General features: G+C 38.6%; 1 protein-coding gene across 1 annotated transcript in view; it reads left to right on the forward strand.

The window, feature by feature from the left end:
* The window catches only part of UNC13C (unc-13 homolog C), a gene marked incomplete at both ends in the record, with an annotated part of 586,714 nt that overhangs the window by 539,951 nt on the left and 24,605 nt on the right, over positions 1-22,158 (forward strand). The window lies entirely within an intron of this gene.

Here is a 22,158-nt window from a genome sequence, read left to right on the forward strand (position 1 = left end):
CAAACTCATTTAATCCTAATTTTATATGAGAAAAATTTTAACTTTTACTTTGAAATGAGCCAAGAGCCAAGTATTTTATTGGAAACCCAGATCTGTTTCATGTGGCAAAGTTCCCACCTCATAAGCTTCTAGGATATTACTGTTAAACAACCTTTTTTTCAAGTTGCTTTGTGATTTATTATATTTTGGTAATTCCATGTATTTAAGATCTGGCATTTCTGAGAGATTACTGAAAATGTCCCTCTGAGTCAAAAAAAAAAAAAAGCCATATGCAGGCTCAAACTCTAGAACATAATAAATTGCCTCCCAGATATAATAAAAAGAAATAAGAGGACACTGTCTTCATTCATGAGAGCTCCTTCAAAGGAAGCATACGGATCTTTCTCCTCGGATGAGAATGCTCCAGACTTGTCTATGTTTCGTCATGGATATTTTCATTTTTCTAATTACATGGAAGATAATGCCAAGGTAGGCAGGTGCTAGGTAGGTGCTTGACCTGTCTTTAATATTATACTGTGCGCTTTCTGATAGTATCCGACTAAATGCTATGCTCCTTTTAATGTGATCTTCAAACCCAGCTTACATTTTTAGGATGGTTCCAGAAAGGAGAAAAGAGTTGAGTCATAAAGCCTTGTCAAGATATACATTACTCCTTGAACCCATGATCCCTCAAGGTTTTCTAAACTGTGTAAATATGAATGCAGTTCTAACACATCTTATCAGAATAGTGTCGTTGCTTTATTCCCAAAGAATGTGAGTGTATAAAAACTTAGCTCTGCTTTTACAGGTATACATTATGTGTATATACACACAACCCATGTTTCAACATAGATGTTACACCAAAAAAACTACATATGTGTATCAATTGTGGTGTATGGAATTTGGCACACCTGTTGATTTTCTTTTGTATGAATTGTTTGGCAACATCAAAAATAAATAGCGGGGGGGAATAAGAGGATTCATAATCCTAATATCCATCCTGACAACATAACTTATTTTCGTCTTGGTCTTTCTTTTTCTTTTTTTACTCCCCTTTTCTGGCTTTCTCTAAGTACACTTTTTTTTTTTTTTTGGCATAATTGAAATTGGTAGGCTATGGATATGAAATGGCTTGCCTTTTCTGATAGTTACCTTCAACCATGCTGGGTGGAAACTATTTCCATCTCCTCCCTCCCTCCCTTGTCATCCCTCCAACTGCCCCCCAGCCCAGCATGATCAGTCCCAAAGGACCTGAGGTGTGAAGGGGACTTGAAGGTGCACTTTGCTCCCCCGTCCCCATCATCTTCTAGACCCCTCTCTGCTTCAGGGTTTTGGGGGCAGACACTGAAGGGGAGGCGGGCGATGTCTTTCATGCCCCCTGTACCAGCTGCGTCCAGTACCTGCTTCCTGAGGGCCCCGTGCTAGGGATCCTCCTATCTGCTCAACTCCCTTCAGGGAGCCCTCAGTTCTTGCCTCCTGCAGCACCTACTGTGGCTTCCTACTCCTTGAGTGTCTGCTCCTAGTGTCCAGCCCTCTGGAATGGGGTCCCAGCCAGAAGGCTGCAGCCCAGCTTCCTCCAGTGGGGCCCACCACAGCTCATATATGCTTTCCACGTCTGTGGTGATAACGGGGACTTCTCCACTGTCACCTGCCCTCTCTCTACAATTCTCCTTTCTACCTGCTCAAATACTTGCTTATACTTTCAAACTGGGGGAAGGAGAGGAGGAAGAAACACTGCTAACAGAACATAACCATTGTTCAATCAAAAACAGAGGCGAGCCAAGTCTCGTCAATTAATGGATGCAGTGTTTGAGTTTTTATCCATTTCCTTTCTTCCAATTCTATCACAATCCTATTGCAATACTCATTACCATAGACTGAATAATAAAGTTAGCAACAGCACCATATCCCTTATAAAATAGGGAAAGGAGAGATAGAGGAAAATTCACTGAATGTTAGAATTCTGTATGACATACCCCCAAATAGAACATATTAAAGGATGCAATCCCCATTTCTATAACAGTCCCTAAAGTCATGGGTCGTACGTATGACTTCCAAATGCCCGGGGCCAGCCCATATTTCCTTTGGCTTCTAAAGAACCTCAGCTTCCAGGGTTTTTTAACTGACAGAGAAACATAGAAAAGTTGAATTCTCGAGGGTCTTATTTACATGGGCTGGTCTACTCTTCTATGAACATTTGACATGGGGTGTGTTGAAAGAGAGGAACTTGGGTGCCACCCCTTGGATTCCTTTGGTATCCTCCCTGCAGATGGCACATTTACAATTAATAGTAGGATCAACTCTCCCTTTTTTGTACCTGCTATCCTAGTATCAGGAAGAGTCCAAAATGACCAAATGAAGTCTCACTTTCCAGTGTAAATATTATTGGAATTATTCAAGTAATTTTCTAGAACTTGGCTCGGTACCAAATACCCGTGAATATTTATTGTTCAATTTTTGTTAATCTAATTTATATTTTGTTAATATAATTTAGAAAGACCATACTGGTGTTATGGTATCTTTCAAATATAAAATTTGAAATGGGAGCTGGTGCTACACACTGCAAACCCCTGCTACCCTCTGCCTGAGGAGCCCCATTCAGGGTAAGCTGGGCTGTCAGACAGTTAACCCCCAGGAAGCAGCCCTCAACCAGTGAAAGATAGGAAGCTGGCAGATTAAAAAACAGACAAAACGTCAGCTTCCTCAGTTGGGACAACTCTAAAATGAATTCTACGCAAACTCCAGAGTTCCCCTGTGAGATGAAGCTTCATCCCTTCAGGGAGGATGCCTTCCCAGATGGACCATTTACCATGGAATGCTTGTCTCAACTTTCTGCTCCCGGGGGAACCCAAATCCAGTGTCACACTGCTGGAAAGTGAGGATCCAGATTCCAGGTCAGCTCCTCTAGATCTAAATCCTGTGCACTTAACCATGATGCCTGCATCTTCTTGATGCTAATTAAATTATAAAGGCCAAATACCCTGAATGAATTTTTCCCCATTACTTGAGCTTTTTCTCTCATGATTTCTTAAGTTAAGAATACAGAACTAATTAGAGAAACTCAGCTTGTAAAGTAGTGAACATTATTTGGAAACAAATTTTACATATTTCATTTACTTTATGACAAATCACAAACTGATTTTTTGTCTCCTTCATTTCTAACTCATACTCTACAAGTATTAATGAATCATCATTCAAGTGTTACTTAATCAACATGTTGTGTAAAAGAATTTGGAATCCTTTAGAAATTTAACTGTGCTTTTTAAAACATCTATATTTTGTTTTCATATTCTCATAAAATCTTCCCTTACTGCATTTTCTTCTTTCCCTCTCTCTTGTTAAAATGTTCTTTCACATCTCTTTCTCCTTTCTGTTTTTTCCTGATCTGTGTTAGCAAATTAATTGTAACATTAAATATACGGGGGAAAAACAATGAATAATTAATGAATTATTTTTTCACTGTCTTCAAATTGGAAGACATACTTTCTTTAAAAATATTTTTAATTCAGTTTTTACATAAATGGGCTTGTGAGTATAGAAAAACCTGCTGTATATTGCTCACTTATGCTTTATTTTATTCCTCTTTTATTCCCTTGCTCCATTCTCTCCATTTTCACCTTCCTTTCCTCTTTCTTTGATCTCTTTTTAGAATAGATTTAGATCTCCTCTTTCTCCAGTAATAAAAAAAAAAAAAAGGAATAGAGTTTCATTAGAAATTTATGAGCACAGAGTTCAAATGAAATCCATCAGTTTGGAAAAACACTGTCTTCTCTCCTCTTTCTATTCCAAATATTGGAAAATAAACAAATGCCAAATGGATAGAGAAGTATTCTTAAGTCCTCAAGTGAAACTAAGAGTTCGATTTTAAAGAGTATCATGTTTATTAGTCTAGCAAGGTACTGCAGTAAGAAAACACCATATTATGCTGCATTCACTTAAAAAATATTTACTGAGCATCACCTCTGAATAAAGTCCCATACCATGGGGCATATATTCAAAGCTGAACATAGTGTTATGTACAGCACCAGGTGCTCTAATATGGTGGTTCTCAAGCAGAGGTGAATTTGTCCCCCCAAGGCAATTAATTACAAATATCTGAAGAGCTTTGGTTGTCTCATCTGGGAGTGGTGGTCATGTTACTGGTATCTAGTGGGTGGAGAACAGGCAGGCTGCTAAACGTCTTACAGTGCACAGGACAGTCCACAACAAGAAGTTATCTAAAGTCTCCAGGTGGCAATAGTGCTGAGGTTGGGACACCCTGCTCTAATACTAGACTGAAACAACATGAGAAGTGATGTAACATGTCATGTTAGAAGAGGGAAAAATTTGCCTTGGGAAGACCGGAAAGGCAGAACAGTCAGTGGGAAAACTGAGTCATGAGGAGGTAGAAAGAGGAAGGCATTCTGGATTCAGAAACTGTCCAGGAAAGAATATACTTGCATTCTTAATTTTAAAATCCCAACATGTCAAGCATATCCACAGTATATTTTTATGAGGAAAAGATGTTTATTTTGCTTCTAAAGCAAAATTCACCATATCACCACTAATAGGGTTTAAAAGTACCTTAGAGTTCCTTGCACTGTTAACTATTTTGTGTAACGTTAGTAGAAATTATTTTAATATTTAAAGTAATTACCACGTTCTTCTCTTGGAGTTGGCCCTATGGCCTAAATTGGGTAGTTAGCTTGAAAATTTATACTTTTTTATTGTGGTTTCTCAAAAATGTGTTACTTACAGTTTTAGAAGCTGGTACAAAATTCATTTCTTGAATCTTAATTACAATATTCATCATCACTTTTAAAAAAGCTTCTCTAACAGCTATTTCATTATACCAAGGGCTCTTTGAATATTTCATGCAGTAGCAGACAGTGAAAAATGAATAAAACTTTAACATATTAAGTAGAATTCTTTTCAATGGATAACACAATTTGGAATGAGGCACAGAATGATTAATTGCTGACCTATCCTGTGTCATATTGTTTCCTTACCTGAGCATTTATTACAGCTTGAGGAACCTAAATCTAAAAAGCTTTAAAGACAAAGGGGATTTTTTATGTCTAAGTTACAAATGGCTCATAAAGCAAAAAAAAAAAAAAAAAAAAGACTGTATATATTAAAATATATGAAGTGAAATGTCTTTATTCTATAATCTGTCCTCTTTTTAACTTTTTATGAGCAATATCTTTGAGTCCTTGCTTATTTGAAATTTCTTAAAATTTAAATGGTCATTATAATAACTTGTTTCCTGCTAAAGTAAAGTATAATATATTTTAATCTGAAATGTAAATCAGATAGCTACTGACTCACATTTTGAATCTACGAATATGCTTCAATACATTCACTATGTATAAAGCATTAATTATCTCTAATTATGTTCTTCAAATTACAAAAGATATGTCCATAAGAAGAAAAGAAACCCCGTGTGAAGTGGTTCACTGTAGAAAAGGTCTCTTCTTATCAGAAATGTAGAATTTAACATTAATAATATTTAGTTGGCAGAAGAGCTGGCATCAGAATAAAGAGATTAGCCTTTAGGCCAAAGGCCACAGCTGAAACTTCACCTTGATGCCACCTATGGGAGAAAATGCTGAGGAATGTCTTCAGGCTAAATAAAGTTCATTTAGCCATCTTCAATTTAATACTGATTTGAAAGCAGAGTCAGAAGTGGTCTCTCATTTTAGCTAATAAGCCTTTCAGAGATCACCAGAATCCCCTCCAACACGTCTATGCCCCTGTCTTATCCCTGGGACAGTGGGATTCCACTAGCTAGCACTGCCTTCTAAGACAAGAGGTTAGATTTCTTATGCGATGGAAAAATTGAGAATTTATGCGATTTGGCTCTTCAAATATTGCAGTTGGTCTGATGACATTCAACGCTGGGTGAGGCTCTTCAGTGCAGTCAAAAAGCAGTACACAAATAACTTTAGTAGGAGTGGTGATGTGATACGGTCTGAGCACACCGAATCCTTTCCCAAGGTAGAAATGTGTTAGATAAGGGTTACAGTAACGCTGAGCAGTACTGGGCACTGAAAGCAAGTTGTCCACCACTGTGCCAGTCTTCCCAACCAGTCCTGCGAGGTGAGTAACTTCATCCATGCTTGTCAGGTTAAGCAATGAGTCACAAATAGATTAAGAAACTTGCTAAAGTCATATAGATAAGTGGCAGAGACAACGCCCTTCCCACTATTTCACACTTATTTTCATCAGCAAAGAAAGCAGAATGTATTATTACTTCCTACACCCACCCCGCGCTTTCTTCTCCATAGTTTTGAATAATCGGGGTTACACTTCATACTTCTTACTTCTCATTTTGGTAAGATTAAAGCTCCCTTCTGTTCCGGAGATAATCTTTCAGTTGGTATCTTTTTCACATCAGCAACAAACTCTATCCCCGAATGTCTTCCTTGCTTCCCAGTTTCTTCTCATTCTGGCCCCAGTTACCGGGCAGACTTAGTGGCCAGGGCATCTTTTGAATGTTAATTGGAAGTAATTGTACTGTAGTAATCTAAGTTGAAAATAAGAAAATGCATCCTGCTTTCCGAAAACCCTTTCTAACATAGGCTGATTTCACTCCTCTGGAGTCGTGTGTGTGTGTGTGTGTGTGTGTGCGTGTGTGTGTGTGTGTTTAGGCTGTTGCTGCTTTGGTCTTTCTTCTCTTTTCTACTCTTCTCACCCTTGTCCCCCACCAGCAGAAAGATCATTTTGTAATACTCCCCTTGCACATAAAGTCATATCATGAGTGCTAATCTACATTTCTCTCTTCTCCCAATGTAAATCCTAGAAGACAGGGCCTTGCTTACTCATCCCTCAAATCTAAGTGCTCAGTATAGTGCCGGATACAAAGTAGGTGCGTTAGTGAATTTTAGAAAAACTAAATGCTGGGAAATTAAATGCAGAAAATTTTTAATTGTGTGATATGACACAGTCCTCATATTTGAATTGATGCCATTACAAATCTTTATTGAAAGCAAGTATATTTACAGCCCAAAAGAGAGGGAGAGGGAGAGATAAGAGGGAGGAAAGAGAGAGAGAGAGAGAGAGAAGTTTACAGTTTGATGGCTGATAGTGTTTAGTAGTTTCTTTACAAGGTAGAAGATAGTAAGTGCACTGGAGAAATACAAAGGGCTATATAAAGTTAGATGGAGAGAATAAGATCTCGCATTTGTATTAAACTCTTGAAATCACCATGTGTTATTCAATCTGTTACATGAACTTAAACATAACCAGTAAAAAATGAAGTACACTACTGTGTTCAGTTTAGGTCACAGATATATTCATATACCCTTGCATTTGACTCATTTTTAGGAGCATTTTCCATGTGCCAGCCTTTGTGTTAGATGCTAGTTAAAACTACAATGAAAGGCTGTGCTGAATATCTTCCATTTGCCCCTTCTAATCCACCCTACTTTCTCCCTGGGGCTGGGGCGTATTGATTACAACAATAGACTCTCTTACTCCTTGTTTCCCATTGGGTTCAGCCAGTATGGAGCCCCTGCAAAGCTCTGGGGGAGGAAAGAGTGAGGTAAGGTATTCATTCTGTCCGCTCCCTCTGGGCATGATCCATTCATTCAAGCTGACTTTGTTCTTTGACTCTAAGCCTCTCAAAGTTGCCTTCCCTAGAAGACTCTCCTTGTGGACCACAGTAATGACTTCCGCCCCTCAGGCTTTAGGGATTATGGATATTAACAACCCCACTATCCCTCAACCCGCCACCTAAACCTTCACAAACAGTCTCTTTCTTAAAGCAACCAAAATTACCCTAATTTGAGTTTCCATCTGTTTGCTAATGATACCCCGATGCATACAAAGGCAAATCTTCATGGCTTTGCTAGGTTTTTCTTCCATGCCAACTCTTTCACTCGGGTCATCAAAGATTAACATTTTAAAATAAACAAATCAAGCATCAGAATAATTATCTTTGGAATGAGAAACAGAAAACATTGCATTTTGATGACTGAGCTACCCAGAATGAACGGAAGCGTATATTAGCTTTTCACTCACAAGAATATTTCCGTTATACTCTGGCCAAGTCAACAAAATCCCAGCTCCCACTTTCTCATAATGCAGTTTATCTTGCTCAGTTTCATGTCTGAAAACTGGAAATCATATTGAGACAACTGGGAGCCACTGGTGAAATTTGCAAAGTTTAAGAGCCCTCACAGCACAGACTAAGCAGATGTTTGTTGTATGTCATGTGATGGGGAAATTATCATTCTTTGTGCGCTTATCTAAGTATGCATATTTCTAGGTCAGAAAAGGGGTACTTTCATTATTGCTTCATTCATTTTTTAGTATAACTAGTTGAAAGATTAATTTTTCCATAACACTACCCATGCAACTGTGTGTAATGGAAAGGTATCTTTTCATTTCTCAGTTGGGTGAGAACTAGATCTCATTCCAAGACTATGCAGAATATCAGTGGTATTAGAACACTGCTTTCTCACTTAAGTACTCTCTGTTAGTTGCATCTTAAAGGCTAAGTTGGATTTAAACAATTCTGATAATGAGTAATGTGCATATTTTTCTAAAATTAAACCAAAAAATTAAATGAAATAAAAATTATTTTGTTTCTAAAAACAACAACAAAAAGCACTTGACATTGGCATTACATTCAAAGATCTAAGAAAAACCATTCACACTTGGAGTTTACTATAGTTTATAGGCATCTTCAAATACCTTTTTCTCACCTGAGTCTGAGAACAGCCCTGCAAAGTCAGACAGAGGTCTTTAGATTATTGGTCTGATATTCCACACTGCCTCTGGGTGCTCTTTTGAGATGGGCATTTCACCCAAGAGCAGTAGATGCCATTGAAGTGATTTGAGCAAGGGTACAGTGTGCAGAAAAAGACTGAACGGAGACAAGACAAAAGAAGGCAGCCAGGTTGGAGGCTAGGCTGTGCGAATAACTATGGAGACATGCGAGTAGGTTCAAGATGTAATTCAGCACTCTAATAGGCATGAGCTGGTGAAATAAATCTTGTCAAATTGATAGAAATTTAGGATAATAAATTTCTTTTATAGGGTATTAAAATAAAGCAATATTTACTTCTGTGTGGTGAAATTGTTTTTTTTCTGCCTGCTTATAATTTTCTGCACTTTCAAATTATCAAAGAATGTCCAGGCATTTCTGTTGAATCATAATTTTAAAAGAAATATGTGGAGAACACACTTTGATCTGCGAAGTAAATTAGTTTCATTGAATACCAAGGTATAATCAGTTCAATGTGGTAGGTTTTAATATCTTTCAGGGCCTTGGATTTAAATCTGTGGGATGAAATAAACAGCCCAATTAAACCTTCTCCTTACGATTCTAAGGATCTCAAAATTGCTCTGTTGGTAGGAGAATTTTACAGAGTATGAACTACACATACGTGTTACATTTACAAACATATATATGCTATATGTGTATATGTAATTTAATTATTTATAAATCTTATTTTATGAAAAAAATGACCAGAGTAATTCTGTAATGCATTGATTAAAATTAAGCACATGCTAAATCAGTGATAAAACAGGTATTCTTAAAATTATCTAACACTTTCTTATTATGGGTAATTATGATATTCTTCAGTGTTTTTGTTATTTTTGTTTTAGGACTGATTAGAAAGTGAAACAGAGGTTAGAATGAGTTGTTGGGAATTTTATGGAAATGCTGACAAACTGAGATGTCAGAAAAACATTCTTCAAATCACTGAGTCAAGAAAGCAAAACACAAGACAATTTCTCTGGATCCTCTGAGCCGTAACATCTGTTTTTATTCACTGAGAACAGGTTTCTGTGACCAGTGGGTTCAGTAGCATTAACTGAAAATTGCAGACTATTGCTTTACAACCTCTATGTGCCCTTTATAACTAACTTCCAAGAAAAGATATGGGATGTTTTCTCCCTTGGTTATCCCGTGGCACTAGAATTAAGCCTTGCTATTCAGTGTTTGATTTATCTTAGAAAAAGAAATAAGAACTGTGTTAAGTAAAATGGAAATAGTAAATCTCATTCTTTAAAGGTTGAAAGTCAAGCTTGTATAAACCTCTGGCATAAAGGTCTCTATTTATGGAGAAGAAGGGGCAAGAAATTGGTATGTCGGTTAAAACAGGGAAATGGGGAACCATGCAGTCATGGCCCAAGCATCTGCTCTACCTCTGCTTGGCTATATGACCTTGAGACATGTCACTTAACTTCTCTAAGCCTCAATTTTCCCATCTGTAAAATGGATAACACAGCAATTCCAAAGTCCACTGGGTCCTGGGAGGATCACAATGGTAATACACGTGAAGTGCTTAGTGCACAGCAATCTCTCAATAAATGTTAATTTTTAGTGCATCACTGATATTGGACACACTGTCTAAAAAGTACCTCTTTCTTTTACAAACATGAACAGAGAGGAACTGTCTTAGGATGCAGCTGTCTGAGCAAGGAAGCCAATAGTCAATCACATGCTCCTCTGTGAGCTGTACCTCATTACCAAGGGGCTCTCAGAGTGACTGAGAAACCTACCACACTGAGACATGAAGGATTCACACCTGCAGTTTCTATGAACTTCTTCTCCATACATGCCATGGTTGTCAAATAATTGTATATTTTTTGAATACTTGGTATAGCACAAAGCGCTATGCTGGTAGGAGACACGGGGAAAACTCTCTGCTCCAAAGAGCTTACAATGAAGATAAAAACAACTACATGAGAGGGGAAAAGCATCACACAAGGTAGCTTACGCTAAATACCAAGTGAATCTAAAGACCAAGTACTAAGGGCTTTCAAGGAGGGAGAAATGACTGTGGGCAGGAGAGTTGGGAGGATTCAGAGAAGCGTGGCTCAAGGTGGGCTTTGACAAATGTCTGAGGTTCAGGTAAGAGGAGAAGAGGAGGGCATGTCTGCTAGGCACAGAGTCCACATCTACAAGAAGTAGTACTTCTCAATGTGGAGTCCCAGGAGTAGCAGTGTCAGGGCTCCCGGTGTGTCAGTCAGCTTAGACCACAGTAACAGAATGCCACAGACAGGGTGGCTTAAACCAAAGAATCGTATTTTCTTATAGTCCTGGAGGCTGAAGGTACCAACAGATTCAGTTTCTGGTGAGAGCCCTCTTCCTGGCTTGGAGGTAGCTGTCATCTCTTGGTGTCCTCACATGGTAGAGAGAGCACACTCTCTTGGTGTCTCTTCATATAGAGACCCTAATCCTGTTGGGTCAGGGCCCCCCCCCCCACTCTTACGACCTCATTTAACCTTAATTACTTTCTTAGAGGCCTTGTCTTCAAATACAGTCACATTAGAAGTTAGAGCTTCAACATACGGATTTTGAAAGGACACAAGCATTTGGTCCTGAGAACTTGTTAGGATTGCAAAATCTTAAGCCTCACCCCAAGTGCTGAGTTAGAGACTCCAGGTTTAAGGCCCAAAAGTCTGTGTTTTAACCAGCCCTCCAGGTAACTGAGTTTGAGAACCACCGGAGTAAAGGGTCTGTAGGGAGGAGTGAATAGAGGGGAGATGGAAGAAATAGGTTATGATCAGAACTTGGAGAGCTTTGAATGTCAGACCCAGGAGTGTAGAGATTGACCTGCAGTCAATCTCTAGAAGGCCCAGAAGAAAGGAGAGGTCAACAGATTAACCTAAAGGACTCATGCTATGCCATCTACTTTTGCATAGGAGGGAAGGAAGAAAGGAAGGAAAGAATGCAGAAAAGAAGGGAGGGATGGAGAGAGGATGGGAAGGAGGGAGAAAGGGAGAGGAAGAGGGGAGGGAAGGGAAGGGAACCTCTTGGTAAATAGTTTTGCAGTTTAAATATTTACAGTCTAAATGTAGTAACAGCAGGAACAGACAAGGGATGAATATGAGAAACATCACGAAGGAAGAAACTACAGGTCATTACAAAATAAAGCAAGCAAAGGAGATAGAGTGGTAAACTTAGGTAACCTCTAGATCAGTGAAACCTATCAGTGAAACCTACCGCTAAGCAAAATGTAGAAGTGTTGATGGGGAGCTGTTTTGATGCAAGTGATAAATTCCATTTTATTTATGTCAGTGTTAATAGCAGGACATACAAGGGACTGTGTCCACTGGGCAGATGGGAAAGGTAGTGGAGAGAGTGGTTGGTACTTCAACTACGTTCAGGAAGTGATGCCTGAATCCTGGGGAGAGGGTGCAAGCTCTGAGGAAGGGCCCAGAGCAAGGGAGGATGAGCGAAATCACGGAGCAAGCCACCATTCAGAGGAAAAGCCGCGGCCAGGAGACAGAAGGTGATCAGGGCAGGGTAAATATCAGTGCCATTTAACATTTAAGCACTTTTGCTCCTAGCACCTTCAAAGGTCTCTGAGTCTGAGCACTTCAGAAGGGACAAGTTTACAGCTCCTTGTGAGTCCTGTGGGTAGATCATCATGCTCGTGACAAGGGCCAACTAGGCAAAATATGAATCATGAGCACCACTGCTATTAGCCTACTGTTAAACTGGGTGATGGCCTTCAGTACCATCGGAAAGACCTAAGGGTGTTGACCATTTATATGTACTTAAGAAATGCGTTAATAACTTCATTGGGGGTTTCTGTAACAATAAATGTGTGGTTGTCAAACTTCAGTGCACATGAGAATCACCTGCAGGGCTCGTTAAAACACAGACTACTGGGCCTCATTCTTACAATTTCTGACTCATGAGGTCTGGAGTTGGGTCCGAGAACTTGCATTTGTAACAGGTTCCCAGGAGCTGCTGATGCCTCCTGGTCCAGGGACCACACTTTGAGAACTGTTGCTAAGCCCTACATAGAGGCACGCCCTATAATGACACCACCTGTAGCTCATTCAAGGCATTGGCTGCAAACAATAATTTCAGGCAATTTTTTAGTGTGTCCAGGCTGAAACCTCTAGATAAGGGCACTGGAGAAGCATAAGAATAAAGTATGGAGTCAATAAAAATGGTTTTTTCCAAATGAAAGTATGTGCTTTACAGCCTCAAAGGAAGAGCCTCATGTAGACTACACACACACACACCCTAAAAGGTAAAATACAGAAAAGTCTTTATGAAAGAAAACAAAAACACTTTCTTCTGAGCCAAAGTTGACATTCAGGCCTGCATATTTTCCTCACATTCTCCTCATATTTTAGCGTTCACATCAAATGACATTGCCTTTTTAGTATACTGGAAGAACCTAGAAACAACTCCTGCCTGTGACTCCATACAAAAGGGGTTATTTTCAATTACTTTCAGTTCAGTTTTTGTTCATGAACAATAGGATGTGATTGAAAAGCCAATTTCTATGGGAAAACTTGGCCATTTACGTATGTGTTTATAATGTAAAATTTTGTGATCGGTTTAGAATACATTAGATCCTCTAGCTCTAAATTGCATGGCTGTCTTATGTGCGGTTATGCCTCATTTCATTTTCCACTGGAAATCATTTCATTCCCTTGGTTTATAAACACCTTGAATTCTCTTTAACTGAAAAGACAAGGTAACTTGATAGAGCATCCCCCTTAGCAATAATAACCCCCAAGGTAGAATCAAACTAAGCAGAGCAAAACTATAGGCATCATGTCCTACATCATTCAAGGAAAGAAAATGGTGCTGAAAGGCAGGAAAGCCACTATGAAGAAATTCAAAAGAGTAGACGGATGTACTGGAAATGCAAATGAAGAATGTCAATTTTTCTTTTCCTTTGGAGTAGGCCAGTTTGGAAATGAGCAGGTAAAAAGTTGCAGTTATTTAGATGGGAAGGCTAGTGACTCCTAGACAAACAGGGTCCCAATGTCCATTATACAAAGCATACCTGTGTATCCTACTTGATCCTCTCAGTGATCCTATAAAGAACAGGGGACTATACGCATTGTCTGATGGGAAGACAGGGCTTCAGGGTGAGATTGGGTGACTTGTAAGAGTCACATCAATAGTAAGTAGTAGAACTGGGCTCAACTCCAAATTTTTCAAACTGTAAACACAGGACATTTTTCACTAACCAGCCCACTAACCAAAGCTTTTATCAGAAAGCTGAATTTTCTAACATTTAGAGTAATGCTCTGGACATATGAGTAAAACCAATTTCGGCCCATAGTCATTACGCCTTGTCATTAGCCTACCATTACGAATCTATGTGAGCAGCAGAATTAAGATGTAATAAAGTCTAAGAGAACCTCTTATTATTTGTGTGGATACAACAGTAACCGAGATAGGTAACTATAGACATTAATTCAACAGATGTTTATATATTGCCTAAGTCTTTTCCCTCGCACTGTGGAGTGTTTGGGAAGTATAGATAAAAAATAGTCTTTCCTCCCAATCTTTGGGAAGACAGGAACTAGAAAGGTGAATGTACAGAAGAATCACCTACTGAGGGATACAACTAGGTTGGACAGACTGTTAAAGCCATCAGTCAACATTAATTTACCAGCAGCACAGCCACTTTTCATCAGTTCCCTTATTCATTCACTCAACATTTAATCATTCATAGATTCATTTTATACACCATATGGCTAGACGCTACCCAGATAATTTGTTTCCTTCCAGCAATCATTTACTACCATTGTAAATTGTGTTAGTCTGTTGATTGGGATTCAAACTTAGATTTCAACTTCCGACTTTTGTGTCATGTTGATTTGATACGATAGCTATGAAGTGACATGACAGAATATCAGATGGCAGAATCTCCTTCTACCAGTGTCATTCAGAAAACCCATGAAATATTTATACGGTCTGAAGTTTCCTATGTGCCCAGAGTCTACTGTGGGAAACAGAGTTTTCGACACTCCTTCCCAGTTCTTAAAAACAACCAGCAAGCAATTAATACAACTTACTGAAAATGGCTGGTGTAAAAGGCAATTTGGACACAGTATGGATTTGCAATGTTTTAAAAGATTATGTAGTTTTATAACTTCCGTGTTTAAGGCCTCTGTACCCTCCCCCTACTTCTCAATTTATAGACATTTCTGTTAGGATGGGGTTCATCCCAGGAGGCATATGTCACCCTGCCCCCTTCCCCAGACAACCAAATTCCTAGGGAGGGTGTTTGTTATACCAAGTTTCAAAAGCTAATAAAATTGGTCCTGGGCACTGACCATAGGTGAAACACTGTAGTCTCAGGAAGATGGATTTTGTCTAATTCCTGGATCAGGCAGAATCAAAGTTATTTGAAATCCCTAGATAAGATGGTTCAGCAATTAGCCCTAGAACCCAAAGCATTATCTGCTCAAATACGAAGGAGATGCTAATATATTTTAAATTTATTTTCTCAAGTAAATTGAAATCTCCTCTGTGCATATGGTCATATTATCTATTTCTTCAAAACTTGGCTCTGCCGTTTATTAACTATGTAACATTGGGTAAGTTATTCATTTCTCTTTGCCTCAATTCCCTTATCTGTAAAATGAGGATAAGAATAGTACCCCCAGTGTGGCTGGTGAGAAGATTAAATGAATTAATGTATATAAAGCTCTTAAAACAATGCCTAATACTTAATAAGTACTTTATAACTGGATTCTTAATTATAGAACTAGTGATATTTTATTGTTTTTGTTTAAATTAAGGCAGTTGTGTTTTCATCTCTTATTTTGCCAAGAAAACTCTATGGAAATCTATCTCCTAGCCCTTATGCTAAGAGTGGTTTTAGTGATGCAAGTACGTCACAAGTGTATAACATTTTTCTCCAGAAATAATTTAAAGTTCTTGGACAGCTTCTATTTGTCTCATTCTTTGGCTCATTTGAACAGACTCAATTTTTGAATGATTTGTACTTGATATTGTATAGAAATGTAGCCAGATAATTGAAAGATAATCTTCTATTCCTTTTATTATTCACTTCATCTCTTGAAAAATGATTAGGTGGCTAACAGATTTTCTCACAGCATAACAGATATTAAATATAAAAATGGCTTTAAGAACTTTCAATGAGAAAAGCATCTTCAGTAGCAATTATAGTTGTCTACTGAGTGGTTTTAGTGTTTTGACTGAACTAACTGGCAGTTTTGGTCAAACATCCAACATGACTGAGTCTCGCTGAATTGGACTGGGGTTGAGCTACTCAGCATGAAAGTTCAAACCAGAAATATGTGTAAGTTCCATTTTAGAGATTATATTTACCAAAATGTTGCCTTTTCGTGGCATATAAATATGCTTAATACAACTGTGGGCATTCTTTCTCCCAGAAATGTTACATTAGAAAGAATCTTTCCTGTAACACATGCCAAACATGCCTCCCTGTGAATTTTAGATAATTTGTCCCCATAGAAAGCTGACCACAGAGGCCAGCCAATTATAGTGTTTTTAGTTTTGTGGATTTTTTTTTCATCTATGAATGGGAATTTAAATAAAAATATGTCAAATGACTTTAGGTCCAGACTTACTCTGAAGAGCTACCCTCTGCTTACACACGTGTGCAGACACAAGCACAACAACAACTCAAGAGGCCAAACAAGAAAGGTCTCTAGGGACAAGTAGTGTGATCATGTGTGAGACATTAGACAGAACTAGGTGCCCAGAGAAAGGGAAGAGCCAGAGGAATCCTACCAGGTTCACTAGGAGACAACGGCTGGAGGACAAACCATTTAAGACCCAGCATCCTTTGGTAGAAAGGCATCCACAGCACCTCCAGACCAGAGTTTCTGTTGCTTCAGGCCCTCCACACACAAGGGGTTCATCTTAGCCCAGGGTTTGGGGCTCTCTGTTTATGAACCCCACAGATATGTCTGGGGGAAGATGTATGGAAGGAGAGGGAGAATTGCTAGGCATGGAGAATCGTCACATCCTGAAGCATTGCAGAAGGGGGCAAGAGTGCCCAAGCTGTGTGAAAGGTAATAATTGTAAAAAAAAAAGAATTGGATTTTGATCTTCTCATGAACTGGCAATCTACTGCCTAACACATAAAAAGAACTCCAAATGTTATTTGCGTAAATTACAGAATGATGTGTTAATACATTACATCAGAAATATCACAGGAAACTGCTTACATTAATGATGATTCTAAACGTTAGAAAAGCAGATACATTATATAAAATTCTGATTCTGACTGTATAAAAATACTATTATGTCTAGCCAATAATATAAGCCATTTTTCAATTATATCTAATTTTCATGGAGCAAAATAATGATTTTTTTAAATTGAGGTATTAGATGTATTCCTGCAAGGCAGAGTTTGGCTTAATATTAGGAAAAACGTACTAACCATTGGAGCTATCCAGTAAAGGAATGGGATGCCTTCTTACGTAGTAATGTCTGCATGATAGAAAATAGCCAAGCTAAGACTCGTCAGGACTTTCCAGGCATATTGTAGAAAGGACTGCTGCGATGAATGGAAGATTTTAACCTCTAAGGTCCTTTTTAATTCTAAGGTTCTATAAGATTGCTTGAGGATTTTAGAAATTCAGAGTAAAAAGCTATCTGAATACAGTCCTACAGTTTTATATTCTCCAGGGACATTTCCGTGCGTTCTGTGTATGGTTTGGGTGGATTGAAGTTCTGTGGAATCCAGCTAAAGGAAGCAGCACTAGGAAGAGTTTATTAAAGTTTTCCTAAAAGAATTTAGGAAATGTATCCTGATTTAGCTCAACTATTGTAAAATTCAATTTGGTGTTATAATTTCTACTAAATTTCCTAAATTTTTCCTTCTATCTTTAGAAAGATTTGGCTGCTTGCATATGTCATTCATGAAATTTATTACCGAGCAGACACACAGTAGATGTTTGCTGTGTTGCAGTGAGGCTAGCCTTTGAGAGGATGCAGGGGTCGTTGGGTTGTTAGGCTTAAAAAAAAATGGCCACTTGAGTTATTCTATTTAAGAGCTACCAGATAAAGAATACTTTAGTGTTTTCTAATTGTTCCTTAGCATGACGATAGAAGATATGAGGGAAAAAAATCCAGAAACAAGAAAAAATAAGTTATGCGGTCAAATTAGTGTTGTGACCTCTGTCTTAAAAGTTAAGCAGTTTTCCCTCATTTTTAACTTGCTAATATGCATTGAGAAGAGGACCTACTGTGCAATATTTCCACATATATTTGTTCATGGAAATCTCTTATATTTACAAAGCCCATTTGGTATAGATGACTCATAACGCCATGTATAAATATTGATTAAACTAAAACACACGCATACACACATACTCATGAATTTTTAGAGTTTGTTTTCTTTCAAAAATGACGGCAGCGGTGTTTGTTCTGTTCATTGCTGTACCCCTGGCGCCTGGTGCTCAGTATTTATTGAATGAAAAATCAGCAATCGTGCTAGTGCGAAAAAAAACAAAACAGTCCATTCTATTATTCTTCTCACCAAATCCTTTCTTCCCGCTTAACCCCTCTCAGAATAATCAGACCTTACAGTAATAGCAGATTTTAGAGTTTATTAAATATATCTGTGTTCATGATCTTACTTGATCCTCACAAAAACACAGGTAGAGAAATATTGTCATTCCTATCTTATCAATGAAAAAATTGAGGTTCCGAGAGGCGAAAAGACGCAAGCAAAGTCCCATCACTAATGATTAAGACACAAATCCCTGCTTCAAGTTTCCACATCCACTACATTCTTTACTACCCATGAGCATTTATGCCAGCCTCAGAGGTTCAGATCAAGAAGAGAAAAGCTAAGCAATTTCTTCCGCATTGGACGACTCCTGCTTTCGCTTTGACATTGTATCTTTTATAAACCACCAATGTAATTTCTATTTCTTCAGTATCTCCTTGCAATCATTGTTACTGTTTTTATCTACAACAGTATATAACAGGTAAGAACTTTCTCTCTAACTCTGGTAAAACTGTCCAAGTTTTGAAAAATAAGATTCTCCAATAATATTAGACCATTACGGATCCAGGGCCCTGGGAGAATCTCAAGAGAGCAATTGTTCCTACAGTAATCAAGTGCTTAAACCACCGAAACACTGTTGGTCTACACTGTTTATGAGAATCTCCTTTCGGTGGCCCAATTAGTTTTCAATCCCTTGTACAGTGAAAAATTCTTCCTCACATCTAGACACATTTTCTCTGGATATGTGTTAAGCTTATTTTATCTATGTTTCTGTCCTGAACAGAAATGAAGGATATCTGCTCCTTTTCTTCCTGAGATTACTTATACCCTAAAGAAAAAATGGACCTCTCATTCTTTCTCTCTTGTCTCTCCCCAACCACTGCAAGTAAACTTGAAGAGCACATAAACTATCTATACTATTTAAGTTAGAGACCTTGAAACGATTAATCTCCTCTCTTGCTTTTAAAGCGGTTGAGTGTTTTGATGATTTTTGTTTGTTTTTAGGAAGAGGTTTCATAGGTGTAACATAGCAGACATATAATCGTTTATTAACCTCTTATTCTATTAAATGCTTTAAGCCATGGAGAATAATGGACACCATTCCTACCAGAGTAAGTCTTGGTTTAAATTACCAGAGCTAACAGGTAAGCATGGGACCGTTAGAGGGTCATTTCAAAGCAGCACTTATTAGCGTGGACTGCTTCTTCATCTCATTAGAGCAAGGCTCTATAAATCCCAGAAGGATAGAGTTGTTATCCAAGGAGCACTGTGTGAAAGAGAGAAGTCTAGAGATGGATCTCGATAGAGGCATATGCTTTAGAGAAGCAAGGACTTTCTATGAACACAATATCATATCACCAAAGGCAAAGAGTTAGGCTGGGTTCAGGATATGGAGGGAGCAGGCCAGAAGGTCAGGAACAGAAGGTCTAGTTTGAGAACAGGATGAGCTCAGGTAGATTAAGTTAGATTATAAAGTGCCTCTTAGATTTCTTTGTCCATATAGAACTTTCATATTTCTGAATACATAATAACTGTAACACCTGAATACTCACTACAGTTCACTTTTTGGTACCTTATTTTTTTATGTGTTTTATTGATAAACAACATTTCTGAATTTGGAACATCCTCACCTAATCAGTATTTTTTTTTTTCTTATACAAGTTTTTTTTTTTTTTCCTCTCTCTTTGGGGAAAAAAACCCAAAAAAACTCACCTCTTTTATACTTTAAGAGAACTCCATAGATTGATCATTTATTCATTCACGGGACTAATGTTAGCTAAGTGTTTATCGTGGACCGTGCACTATTCTAGATGTTAGCGACACAACACCGAATACTGCAGCCTCTACTCTCAGGTCATCTACAGTCTAATGGATTAGGTGAGATTAGAGTGAACTACTGCATTCTTCCTAGCAATTAATTCTTTAGTTCCAAGGAATGGTTGGCATGTCATGCAATGGATATGAGTAAAATAAATCAAATAAACAACAAACATATTTTGATAATCTATATGCCAGGAACTCTGCTACATGCTACAGGGAATCCAGAGGACAACGTAATAGGGTTCCTAATATCAAGGAGAAGAAAACCTCGCGGGGGAATAGGCCACAAACAAAATTACTTAATAATCCAGGGCAAGCTTATCAGAGCATTACAGGGCAGTGCTATGGGTTTAAAGAAGGGAGAGAGCATTTGATGGTAGGAATGGGCTGAGGAGACACGGGAGAAACAAAGACCTAACTTGACATTGAAGGATGAGTAGGATTTGTATAGTCATCAACAAGCAGAGAATAAAAGAAAGACATAAACATTGGGCAGAGTGGTGTAGCACTAGCCTTATTTGCATCACTGTCTTCTATAGGCAGCTAAAAAAATTAACTTTGGCTTTTACCAACTCTGTCAGCAGGAAAAAAAGTAGTAAAGTTTTGGTAATCACAGAGTACCAGACTTCCCTGATCACTACCACTATGCTCTTTCATTTTGAGGGTATGGTAGAATGGTCCGGACATCTGCCTTCCGCCCTAGCCCCACCTTAAAAGAGTTCTGTCAGGGCTGTTCAATTAATTTAACAGCAGGCAGAAGGAAATACCGGATTGGCCAAAAAGTTTGTTCGGCTAATGAATTACGTTGTTCAATAAAGTTCTTGGTGAAAATGGAAATTTATTTTTTTACTTTAAACCGAACAAACTTTTTGGCCAACAATAAAATCAGGTGTCATTCTAGGGCTACTGCCAACCATTTGAGGCCCTGTTCCCCCTCAAAATGGAGACGTGGAAGCAGGAAAAGGTGAGGACAGAGTGAGGATGAGAAGTGCCTAGTTTTGCAGTCTATTGCAGTGATTTGCAGTCCTCCCCACGCACTGCCCCGTCAGTGAGAGGCTGACTCCCACCCTTGCTCTACTTCTCTTCTGTGATCCCACAGCCAGCTCCCCGGTCTTATTCCTGCCCTCCCCACTAGCCCTCTTCTTGTCTGGTTTAGCCTGGCTTACACTCAAGAGGCAATTCTTTCTCCATCAGTTAACAGCTCTGGAGAACAGACTAGCTCCTTACTGGCCTCTGAGGACCGAGAAAGCATCCAAAGGAAGCAAAGCCATAGGTGGTTTCCATGGAGCTGTGCAGCCTGGAGTTGGAGGGGATAACTTTATTTCTGAAGCACCTTAATTACCATAATAGCTCTTCAACACACTACTCAGAGTAATAAACACAATTGTTTCTAGCTTTCACTGAGAACAATAGATTAGATTCACTGGGCTGAAAGGGAGACAGGGTTAAAGCAAGCTGAGAGTAGGAAGAAAATCCTCCCACCCACAGCCAACCTTGTAGAAGTAAGGCACAGGAATATCCTTTAAGTGGCCACCACCGTTCCGCCATCAAGTAGATAGCATATTTTAATATTTTTACTTTGAGATTATAGTATCAATGTTTTATTTTCTAAGGTTTTTTTTATGATTGTAAAATAAGTAAAGAGAACCACATAAAACAACTGTAAGAACCACAGAGGTCAACAAAGAGAACTTTGCCAGCCACCACAGAAGCATCTTCACGCTCCCTGTCCCAATCACACCCTCAGCCTTCCTCCAAAGGTAACCACTGTCTTGACTTTTATAGTAATTCTTAGCATCTCTTCATAGTTTTATACCCAAGAGAGTTTATTTAGACACTAGCGTTTCACCTTGCACACTTTTTTATTGGATACCTGTTAAGTCCCTTTAATTTGTAAGTTCCTCCTCCACCTTTTTTCTTTACAATTTACCTTTTGAAGAACATGGGTTGCTTGATTTCAGAATCTCCCATAGTCTGGATTTTCCTGATTGAAGATTTAGAGTGTGATTCAGCATATCCTTCTATGTTCCTACGAATTAGCTACTGGGTCCAGAGGCTTGACTAGACTCAAGTTCCATCCCTTAGGTAAAGCAATAGGTAGGATTAGTGTAGAGAGTGCATAGAAGCTGGGGTGTTCCTGCCCCTTCAA

Source organism: Leucopleurus acutus, assembly GCF_964270905.1.
Source record: "Leucopleurus acutus genome assembly, chromosome: 1".
In the NCBI taxonomy this organism is placed as follows: domain Eukaryota; kingdom Metazoa; phylum Chordata; class Mammalia; order Artiodactyla; family Delphinidae; genus Leucopleurus; species Leucopleurus acutus.